The following is a 12,825-nucleotide window of genomic DNA, read 5'->3' on the forward strand; positions in this document are numbered from 1 at the left end:
TGGACGGTCCAAGTTAATTTTTGAAAATAAGGACTAAACAGGCCTTATGACATATGCACTAACGACAATTGGTGTAATTTACCCCCTAATTGCACTTTACAACCTTAGACCATTTAAGAAGACCATTTACCTTTATTTTTATATTTTTGTTTTCCTTTTATATATATATATATATATATATATATATATATATATACACACACACACACACACACACGTTAGCAATTTATTTTATTTATTATATTTTTTATTATTTAGATTTTTTTTGACATTTTTTCGAATATTTTGTTTAATGTTTTTTACACTTTGTTTGTTTATACTTTTTATGTTTTTTTAATATTTTTTTCTACCTTTTTCACATGTTTTTTTAATACATTTTTTGACATGTTCTTTATTTATATATTAATTTTTTTTGTAGAAAATGTAAAATAGTTCGTTAAATGTGAATATTATTAACATAGATTAGGTATATAATTATTTTTTTAATAGTATTAATATATAAACTAACTGAAATTCAAAAACGGATTTTAAGTTATATAATGGCAAATTGAAAACTATATAACTCGAAAACGAAAAAAAAAATTCTAAAAAAAAAAAATCAACTCGAAAACATTGACACATATGTTTAAGTTATGTGAATTCTGATTACCACTTGCCATTTAGAACAATATATATATATATATATATATATATATATATATATATATATATATATATATATATATATATATATATATATATATATATATATAACTAAGAGGGTTGAACTCGAAGCCATTGATAGTCATTTTGAATTCCATTTATCGTATACAATAATCATATTAAAATAAACAATTTAATACCTAATATGTGTTAATTGTATTCATATTTAACAAACTTTTTTTATATTTTTTATACAAAAAATATTTATAAAAAGCTTTACAAAAATATAAAAAACAAAGATAAAAAAATATATTAAAAATATATTCGAACAAAAAATAAAAAAACTATAAAATTATTCAAAAAAGTATAGATGAACAAAATATAAAAAACATATATATATATATATATATATATATATATATATATATATATATATATATATATATATATATATATATATATATATATATATATATATATATATATATATATGAATTAGATTATATGGTAAACAAAAAAACCCTACAAAAACCTTAGACACCCTAAAAATGCATAAAAAAATACTAAGAAATGATATATATATATATATATATATATATATATATATATATATATATATATATATATATATATATATATATTTTACTTTACATAACTAAAAATCGTTGTTTTTTTTAAATAAATGCGTTGAAAAAACAAAATTAAAAAATGACTTTTTTTTTTGTTTTTTTTTTCAGAAAAAAGATTTCAACAATTTTATTACAAAAGCTACGCATTTAAGTTATATTCATATATCGACAGTGTAGTTTTTGTCTTGGCTCGGTTTTGTTGTTTCTTATGCGGATTTGGTTTTTAACCGCAATAAAAAAACTGATGTTATTTCTTTGGATGTTGTTGTTATTTTTATGTCGGGAAAATAACTTAAAAAGGTAACAAAGTTTCCAAAATATACAAAAAATATGATTATTGTTTTTTTAGTACAAAAAATACCATTAAAGCTTATGTTGATTGGCTATAGTAGGTAAACACCAAGTTACCAGATTATTACTGTTTGGAAAAATGACATAAAAGGTAACGAAGTTTATAAAATGTTGAAAAAATATCATTATATTTTTTTTTAATAAAAAATATCAATAAAGTATACAATTTGTATACAAAATACCAATGAAGTAAACAACTGTTCAAATAAAACCTTGTGGTCTCGAAGAATGACACACAATTCCTACTATCTGCATCCACATTTAGGAACTCTCATGACATAACGTCACATTCACTCTTCTCTTTAACCTATGTTCACGTTAAAGAAGCATGGACAGATAGAAATCATACATACATACACAACACCGATCATGTGAAGCATCATCGTCCGACAACCTTTGTAGTGCTGCAAAATCTGCAACCGTTCCTCTCTCTAGTTTTTTTTGTGCCGCAACACTAATAAACGGCTAACCCAAATGTATAATGTGTATATATAACATGTATACATTTTAGGTTTGAGGCATATAATGTGACTGAGAAACAAGAACGCTTAACTGAGGTTATAACCCACTTACTTCTTATGTTACCACAAGCTTTTATTTGAAAAAATATCTACTTCGTTGGTATTATGTGATTATATTAGGATACAAACCGATCAAGTGAGGGAATGGAAGGGAGTGTACAACTAGTGTGAACTGATATGATGGTGATACAAAATACAAATGGTATAGCATACTGAGCATAGTCGGATAGAAGAACTGAAGAAGAAACTGAAAAACTACAACAATGGTCGAATTTATTCTTGATGAGATAAAGATATAGATTGACCATGTGAGAAGTGCCATGTGATGAGTCACATGAAAGACTAATAGGAGTATAGAAAGATGATTCATTCGGGAATAATATTTTGGTTCCTTTAGGAACAAGATTATGTTTCCTACGGGGAAAGAGATGATGATTCCTTTGGGAATGTAGACAGATGATTCCTAAGGCAATAAGATCATGTAGGGTTAGATAAGACTGAGAAAGGTTCCATGAGTGGAACAAGATAAGAGAGTTCTTTGAAAGATCTTAGATGTGAATACGTGAAGGATTAAGAGTAAGTAATCCATGAGTGATTTCAAGAGAAGAAGAATGATTAAGGATCCATAAGATATCATCAGAGAAAGGAGTAAATCTGGATAAATGTACCTAAAAATTTTAGTGGGATGTTGTTTCCCTTAGAAGATAGATGAGATTATGGTATGAGAAGGTACCGTTGTGTGTGACAACCTGAAATTTTCCATCCAGTTCAGTCAAACACTTCATTAAAATTCAAACTCATTTTTGCTACCTTTTAGCGCGTTTTGGGTCTGTTTGAGCATTCTGAGCTTTAACCCTTCAAGAGGTAAACATAGGACGTATACTTCAGGGCATCTTGTGCATCTTAGAAGTCTCAAAACTCCAAGAGTTTGGAGTTTACGGCCCAAATGATGTTCTTGGACCGTAAACTCCATGGAGTATATATATGGCACTTAGCCATTTTTACCTCATTTCTTCCATTTCAACTAGAGAAAACCCGATTTCTCTCCCAAGGATCTTCAAGCTTTCGCCCCAAATTGTAAGTACTTCTACCCTAGAGTGTATTAAATCTTATTACATATCCATATATAAAGGAAATCACCCAAGAATCACAAGAACAAGGTGTTTATGGCCCAAGATCTTCTTAGGCCGTAAACTCTAAAAAGGGTGCCAAAATGTGCCTTAGCTCTTTCCTTATGCTTAGGACTTAGCATAGAACCTTTCCTTGATGAGTGTAGCACCTGAAAAACACGAAATACCCCCATGTTTATGAGTTTACGGTTTGGGAATCTCGCACAACCGTAAACACCCTCAAAGAGTGTTTTGATGCCCTTAACACCTTAGTAAGCCTTGGATATTAGCATGGGACCTTACACCATTGAGTTAGGGACTTCAAAATTTGATTTGGTACTTCTTACCATGAGTTTATGGTCGTAAACTCATGGGGAAGTGGTCCCCAGGCCGTAAACACAAGCTAGGGTCATTTTTGGACCTTAAACTCACTTAACCTCTTGTTTAAACTTTGGAGCACTTAACCACTTAAGTCTTTATAGTTTTAAGCCTCATTTGGTGACCTAATTGAGAGTTTACGGTCAGGAGTAAACTACCCTAGACCATAAACTCCAACAAACATGGTCCATTGACCATAAACTCCTGTATAAGGCCTTGCACTCCTTTGTCGCAACCCAATGGCCTCCTAACACTTTGACCCAAGTGTTTCCTCACATTAGGATGTTTATACATGTTTAATTAGTCTTATAATCACTAATTATATATATATATATATATATATATATATATGTCTTCATATGTTATTAGGATCATTGTGTGTGTCTAAGTCTTCACTTGACACCAAGCACTTGTCCGACACTTCCATCCGACCCACTCACTGCAGGTGAGTTCATACCCCTTAATTAACCTTTTAAATGTTTTTAAATGTTTATAAATGCTTTATGGGGGGGGGGGGATACAAGTTGAATCATGTTTAATTATTATATCAATCACATGTGATTAATAACTAGCATGCAAATGGATTTACGATACGTGAACTGTTTTACTAAACAGATTTCTTCAAATGACTTTCTTAAACATTTTTACATGTTTAAAACTCTTTATCAAACTGTCTTACATACTGTAAGTTTCCTTTCAAACTCTATTACAAATATATTTTCAAACAAAGGTTTTCCTTATACTTAAACTGTCTTATCAAACAAATTCTTTCAAATCGTTTTATAAACCGACATCAAGTCATCGTTTCTTAGTATTAAACTTTTCAAAGGTTTTACAAAACTTATTTTATGCTTTTATATTGTAAAATGCATGCCTAGATATGTATAGTTATATAAATAATGTTTAAAGGACCTGGACCGACTAGCTCGCTTTATTTCCGTTTCCTCGTTGGGATGTGGCCTTAGGGCATCGGTTGCTCGTCCGAGTTTCGTCTAAATATTAATTATATATCATGTATACATATATAGGTATAAAGGTTTCCCTGATTCAGTTCAGTACCTTTGGGTAGCAAAGGTGTACTCCCGGTTATACTCGTACGTCACTAGTAACTATAATAGGTGTAGTTAGGAGATACTATTTACCATTCCAAGTACATGGAATCACACAAGAGTCAGTTCATTCATGAGTCTATACTAATACATTACTTGTTACATGAATACGTTTACATAGATATGCTTACATGAATATGTTTACATAGATACACTTACATGAATATGTTTACATAGATACGCTTACATGAATACGTTTACATATATACGCTTACATGAATACGTTTACATAGATACGCTTACATAAATACGCTTACATAGATATGCTTACAAGATTACACTTACAATACACAATATCAGAACAGACATAACAAGGTGCTATAGCATGGAACAAGTATAGGATCTAACCATACCAATGAATCACTTTGCATTGTGATTATTATATTGGGTATACATGATCATAGTAATGTGGATGTTCACGGCTCGTAGAAATGAAGGTTCGTGTTTGGTTCCCAGAATCTCCTGATAGAGAGCGTATAATACGGGTTCTAGCCATCACATTATACCTTAACCCTCAATTAAGGCAAATTAGTACAAAGTAGTCACTTTGCATACTACAGTACTTACACTTTGCATACGACAATTGCAAACGGATTAACAATCCGAGTAATATATTATTAATACCTTTACCATGTGCCACATTCACATAATCGATGAGGTAGAAAATAATATCAATAGGCGTACAGTCTAGTCTTGGTAGAAGGCTACATTCAAAACAGTCTAGTCTTGGTAGAAGGCTACTTTCAAAACAGTCTAGTCTTGGTAGAAGGATACTTTCAAAACAGTTAGATCTTGGTAGAAGACTACTTTTTATACTAATAGGAATCATAGGGATTTGCTAGGGTGTTCAAACGCTTTCAACTACTTTCAAATAGTTCATACTTATACAACCTTTTTCCAAATGATTACAAGTCTTTTCTTTCCAGTTTTATAAATCAAAGACACATTAATACTTATAATTTCACCAGCATTATTGCTTATACTCGCTTTCAAAATAATTTGTATTCTTAGGTCACAAATAGACAGGTACGACGACCAGGTTTTGTGAAGATGGAGAAATCAAGACTCCTCTTTTATTTTGATTATTCATTATGTTGTCTTATACTATGAAAGAACACACTTGTAATTAAAATTATAATAATAATGCAATGGATGATGTTGTTGCTTGTTTACTACTTTACATTGTTGTGATACATTACATGACGTCCTCCGCCCCAGAACGTTTCTGCCGTTCTCGGTTTTGGGGTGTGACAGATTGGTATCAGAGCATTGTTTATAGTGAATTAAGTATATCAACCCATAAAAGATATACTAACTATAAATACAATGGGATTAAAATTACTCTGACCAAGATTCTATACTTTTAAATAATAAAATATTTAACAAAGTATACATGCATGCATTCATACTAAAATCCGTGTCACAATGACAAGAACAAAAGTATTACGATTGTTGAATATCACAGGTAAGCTCGGGGATGTATGGTCGGTCTTGGGAGTGTCATAGCCTGATCAACCATGCTGTTCCGAGGAGTGTATAACACATGCCCAAAAATGGTTGTAATGTGTCAACAAGTCTAAAAACTTACCAACACTACTACAATGAGAACATTATAACAGAACCTATGTCTAAAATACCATAGGGGTGTTTTGTATTACTATAATTACTTACTTGAGAACTAAAAAGGATCTTCATTACTAAGTTGATAGTTGCTAAGTGGATACACTAAGGTTATATGTAACTAGGATGTTATAGACTTAGAATCTGTGAAATTTTTGCTTTACCCCGGTTCCTTGTGAATTTGGAGTTAAGGTCACTTATTCGAAGGTCTATCCTGTTTTGATTACATATGACTGGTATGCACTTTACAAATAGTGATGTAACTAATGAAGATTTTCTAATAATTATCTAGATAGTTCGTCTAATAATTATTTCCTTACCCCAATTCTCGCATAGATAACATGGTTGGACTCCATCCCCACGGTAACCCATATCTTCCGAATGAAGGCAATGCTGGATGGTTTAGAGAAGAACCCGAGAATGATCATCTAATCCCTTTGAATGATCACCATGCTGAAGACCTTTTGGATGATGATAACTCCGAACCCAAGGTTGAGAACCTACCCCCGATAGCTCCCATTCCAAATCCTAACCCTCGTCCGACTTTTCATGGCCCGACGCCTCCTTGGGTAGAATGCTTGGAAACATGGAGCGAAGATCAAGATCAGCCTATGTCGTTTAATGGAGATCGAAGCTTCTACAACGTAAACGAAGGGAGCTCAGTAGACAGAGTTCTACCAATCTTGATCAGTAGAGTTGCCCAAAATGAAATTCAGGACAAAACGGCTCTCCATCGTATCACATAGGTTGATACAAATGCAGGAATGCATACCATCCGCACCAATCGCCTTGAGCACACAAGTGAGATATCTGAGAGAAACCATGAGACCCTACTGCAAGAACTAGCTGAAACCCGAGCCGAAGTCATAGAGCTCCAAGTACGTCAGAGGGTGTACGAAAGATACCTACTTGATATGGAACGTCAACTAGCTAAACTAAGGGTTCACCATAGGGGTGACTGTCGCCAGTAGGAGATGCTTTACTTTCTTTTTTTGTTTTAAAGAACCGTGTTCCTGTCCATGTTCTATGTAGCACTTTTCTATGTGACTACCTTGTACTGTAAGTACTTTAGTTAGGTCTTTATGCTGTCAAAGACTTTTCTACCGTGTCACTCTTTGTTCAAATACTTTCATCATACCTTCATTGGAGTCCATCTGAAACTTGCTTTAGTCAAGTCATTGGACTATAAAAATTTAACTCAGGAATCATTTTCAAGCCTCTTTCAAAGGTTGGATCATATTATCCACCAACCTATAATACCTCGACTTGAACGACAAATGTCTTAAGACCATTCTACGAACATACTCCTATTCCGTACTAGGACTACATCATAGGGATGTAGGTTAAAACTTCGAGAACATACTCTTACTCTTTTCATGAACGATCGAACTACGTCTAGGTTCAACCATACTCGCTCACAAATTCATTTTCCTTCCGTGTAACAGAATCATGTCGCCGAATAAAAACGATCAACCCATCAACCAAACACCAACTCTTCAAATTGATGCAACTACCTTTCAAGCTGCAGTCTCAGCTACCGTGACAGCTGTTCTGACTCACCTTAACGCTAACAACGTAAATGTTAGCGGGATGGTTATCAATAATTCCAATGAAGGTAACAATCAAGTACATCATCGAGTAACAAACTACCATGACACTCCGAATCCCAAACCCAAGAGTAACAAACGAAAAATATGGGATACTTTTAAAGGCAAATCACCCCGAGGGGCAAACAAGAAACAATCACCGATGGCAGCCTTTGTGGCCACGACGTTTGCAATTCCTACTACCATCCCTAATAGCATCCCAGTTATCCCTAACCCATCCAGACAGTATGTTGGTAACCTACCAAATTGCAATAAGTGCAACTTCCGTCATCTAGGTAGTTGTCATCTATAGCACTGCAAGAACTGCAACAAGAACAGACACACTACCCACTTCTGCAGAACGCGGATCCAACACATTACTTCAACCACCAATGATGAAATTTCTCGGATATGCCATCTATGTGGCATAATGGGACATTTCAAAAGGGACTGCCCAACAGAGAAGGGTTACCGTGGAACAGGAGGAGTTTGACCTCAGAATGGAAGAGGCAATGAAGGACCCTACTGTAGTATAGGTTCACTTCCAATCGTCAGTAGTATGTATGCTTTTAAAACATGTTTAAAACTAGTGCAACTCGAGTCTTATCTTTTGCGAGATCCCGTCAGTTAAGGGACCCTCGTGCTGCGTATACTTGCCTTTTGTAGTATACCTTGTTTGCAGCATTAGTCTTGTAGTAAATCTAAAGTATTGTAACTCTGTTAAAGGTTGCACTGTTGTGTTTTGTCTGTAACGCCTTATGTTCAAATCTAGTGTCTTTAGTGTCAAGTATGTCCGATATTATTATACAACTAGAGTCAATTCGATTCGCACAATACCAGTTTCGTGCGCACATCTCTTTTTTCGAAATCGTCTTTCTAGCGAAGCCGTCATTTCAGAACATCGAAGTACTCATGCATGGAGTACCTCATGTTTCATAGCCTTCTCGATGAAACCTCAGGAAACCTCCCCGAGGTACCACTCGTACAGTACATCAAGTTCAATCCAAAGACCCATATGGTTGATCTATCACTGAAGAATGTATACAAAGGGTTGGTATATAATCAAGGTTCTACAGGTTTAGAATTGATGAATTCACTTTAACTCTTTTCCTCGTTTGGATGTGAGGTTAAATGGGAAGCATTTATTCGACTAACTTTTCAATCTTAATTATATACAACTCGTATACACGAGACTGCGATTGATGAACCATGTATGATTTCTAATATGAACTTCAGGACAGAGACTGCCCAAGATTACAAGTGCTCGTATCGTCATGCGAACAAACTTAGAACCCAATACGACTCCTATAACCCGACCGCCCTACAGTCACACACCAGCAGAGATACAAGAACCACCCAGACAGCTTAACGGCTACTCAGCAATAGAATGAGAAGACCAAGCTCCTCACCTTTGAGAACTCCGGTCTTATTCTTCAAGAAGACAGACTTCAGCGGGTGCGATCATACCAACACTAATGCACCGGATCCCATCAGAACTCCACAGTTAAGCATGCTTGAGCGAGAGAAGTACTAGAATGAGTAACACCTTGAGAAGTCCTCGTGGTGCAGACCTTGACAGGACTTCCATTAGAAATCATTACCTTCTGCCTCGCATAGGTGAATCGGTTGACCAACCTCAAGGAACGATGTACCTTTCAGAAATGGACCTAAGATCCGGATATCACCAGTTACGAGTGTTAGTGAAGGGTGTCCCGAGGACAATCTTCCAAACTCGATACGGACACTATGAGTCCATAGTGATACCCCTCGAATAAGACCAATACGCCCGTAGTATTTATGAACTAAATGAATAGGGTACGCCATCCTTACTTGGATCAGTTCGTCATTGTCCTTGTACATGACTTACTTATCTACTCTCGTAGTAAGAAGGAAATCATAAAGAGCATCTACAACAAACCATGGAAACATTACGATCAGAGAAGCTTTACGCGAAGTTCTCTAAATACGAGTTTTAGAATTGAAGAGTTGAATTCCTAAGACACACTATTAGTGATGTGGAAATTCTTGAGGACCCTTCCAAAGATCAAAACCGTCGAGAATTTTGTAGCATTGAAGACGCTTACGGAATTCGCCAAATTCTAGGTATCGATGACCCACCGTCGTAAGTTCATTCAGAACTCCTCGCAAATTACGGAACCTCTTACGAATTTGACTAAGAAGGGAGTGGCCCTTGACTGAGAAGAGAAACAAGAGGGAGAAACCTTGGAATCCCAAGTGAGACCAAATCCTTTTGGAAGTCTTACTCTGGGAAGGCTCGATACGCTTTGGAAAGTGTGGAGAGCTAAATCCAAGAGAGTTAGGACCTCCGAGATTCTTACCCGAATCGGCCTTGTAACTCACAAACCCAACTTACACCGCAAAATCAGTAACGTACATCTTACCCTTCACGTCTCGAACTTGAAAACATACCTTTATGTCAGGACTCTCGTAATCCCACTCGACGAGATCAAGATCAATGAGATCCTCGCCTTCGTGGAAGAACCGTAGTGACCATTGATCGAGAGGTCAAGCGGACGAAGCAACGCCACCTCCCATTAATGACGGTTCATTGGGATACCAACCGAGGACCCGAATTCACTTATGAGCGCGAGAACCAATCGATTAGGAAGTTTTCCCACCTCCTTGCTCGATTTTTCATACCTACTCCTTTACCTAAATTCTAATTTCGGGAAGAAATTCCCTCTAACGGGGGGATGATGTGACAACCTGAAATTTTCCATCCAGTTCAGTCAAACACTTCATAAAAAGTCAAACTCAATTCTGCTACCTTTTAGCGCGTTTGGGGTCCGTTTGAGCATTCTGAGCTTTAAACCTTCAAGAGGTAAACATAGGACGCATACTACAGGGTATCTTGTGCATCTTAGAAGTCTCAAAACTCCAAGAGTTTGGAGTTTACGGCCCAAATGATGTTCTTGGACCGTAAACTCCATGGAGTATATATATGGCACTTAGCCATTTTTACCTCATTTCTTCCATTTCAACTAGAGAAAACCCGATTTCTCTCCCAAGGATCTTCAAGCTTTCACCCCAAATTGTAAGTACTTCTACCCTAGAGTGTATTAAATCTTATTACATATCCATATATAAAGGAAATCACCCAAGAATCACAAGAACAAGGTGTTTATGGCCCAAGATCTTCTTAGGCCGTAAACTCTAAAAAGGGTGCCAAAATGTGCCCTAGCTCTTTCCTTATGCTTAGGACTTAGCATAGAACCTTTCCTTGATGAGTGTAGCACCTGAAAAACATGAAATACCCCCATGTTTATGAGTTTACGGTTTGGGAATCTCGCACAACCGTAAACACCCTCAAAGAGTGTTTTGATGCCCTTAACACCTTAGTAAGCCTTGGATATTAGCATGGGACCTTACACCATTGAGTTAGGGACTTCAAAATTTGATTTGGTACTTCTTACCATGAGTTTACGGCCGTAAACTCACGGGGAAGTGGTCCCCAGGCCGTAAACACAAGCTAGGGTCATTTTTGGACCTTAAACTCCCTTAACCTCTTGTTTAAACTTTGGAGCACTTAACCACTTAAGTCTTTATAGTTGTAAGCCTCTATTGGTGACCTAATTGAGAGTTTATGGTCAGGAATAAACTCCCCTAGACCGTAAACTCCAACAAACATGGTCCATTGACCATAAACTCCCGTATAAGGCCTTGCACTCCTTTGTCGCAACCCAATGGCATCCTAACACTTTGACCAAAGTGTTTTCCTCACATTAGGATGTTTATACATGTTTAATTAGTCTTATAATCACTAATTATATATATATACATATGTCTTCATATGTTATTAGGATCATTGTGTGTGTCTAAGTCTTCACTTGACACCAAGCACTTGTCCGACACTTCCTTCCTACCCACTCACTGCAGGTGAGTTCATACCCCTTAATTAACCTTTTAAATGTTTTTAAATGTATATAAATGCTTTATGGGGGGGGGGGGAATACAAGTTGAATCATGTTTAGTTATTATATCAATCACATGTGATTAATAACTAGCATGCAAATGGATTTACTATACGTTAACTGTTTTACTAAACATATTTCTTCAAATGACTTTCTTAAACATTTTTACATGTTTAAAACTCTTTATCAAACTATCTTACATACTGTAAGTTTCCTTCCAAACTCTAATACAAATATGTTTTCAAACAAAGGTTTTCCTTATACTTAAACTGTCTTATCAAACAAAATTCTTTCAAATCGTTTTATAAACTGACATCAAGTCATCGTTTCTTAGTATTAAACTTTTCAAAGGTTTTACAAAACTTATTTTATGCTTTTATATTGTAAAATGGATGCCTAGATATGTATAGTTATATAAATAATGTTTAAAGGACTTAGGACGACTAGCTCGCTTTATTTCCTTTTCCTCGTTGGGATGTGGCCTGAGGGCATCGGTTGCTCGTCCGAGTGTCATCTAAATATTAATTATATATCATGTATACATATATAGGTATAAAGGTTTCCCTGAGTCAGTTCAGTACCTTTGGGTAGCAAAGGTGTACTCCCGGTTATACTCGTACGTCACTAGTAACTATAATAGGTGTAGTTAGGAGATACTATTTACCATTCCAAGTACAAGGAATCACACAAGAGTTAGTTCATTCATGAGTCTATACTAATACATTACTTGTTACATGAATACGCTTACATAGATATGCTTACATGAATACGTTTACATAGATACACTTACATGAATACGTTTACATAGATACGCTTACATGAATACGTTTACATATATACGCTTACATGAATACGTTTACTTAGATACGCTTACATGAATACGCTTACATAGATACGCTTACAAGATTACACATACAATACACAATATCAGAACAGACATAACAAGGT

The 12,825-nt window shown here is 35.2% G+C and overlaps 1 pseudogene; it reads left to right on the forward strand.

Moving 5' to 3' along the window:
• Window positions 1-9,398: 9,398 nt before the first annotated feature.
• LOC111884996 (5S ribosomal RNA) lies at window positions 9,399-9,517 on the forward strand (annotated as a pseudogene).
• The last annotated feature ends 3,308 nt before the right edge of the window (window positions 9,518-12,825 follow it).

The sequence above is a fragment of the Lactuca sativa genome, chromosome 4 (genome assembly GCF_002870075.4).
Source record: "Lactuca sativa cultivar Salinas chromosome 4, Lsat_Salinas_v11, whole genome shotgun sequence".
In the NCBI taxonomy this organism is placed as follows: Eukaryota; Viridiplantae; Streptophyta; class Magnoliopsida; order Asterales; family Asteraceae; genus Lactuca; species Lactuca sativa.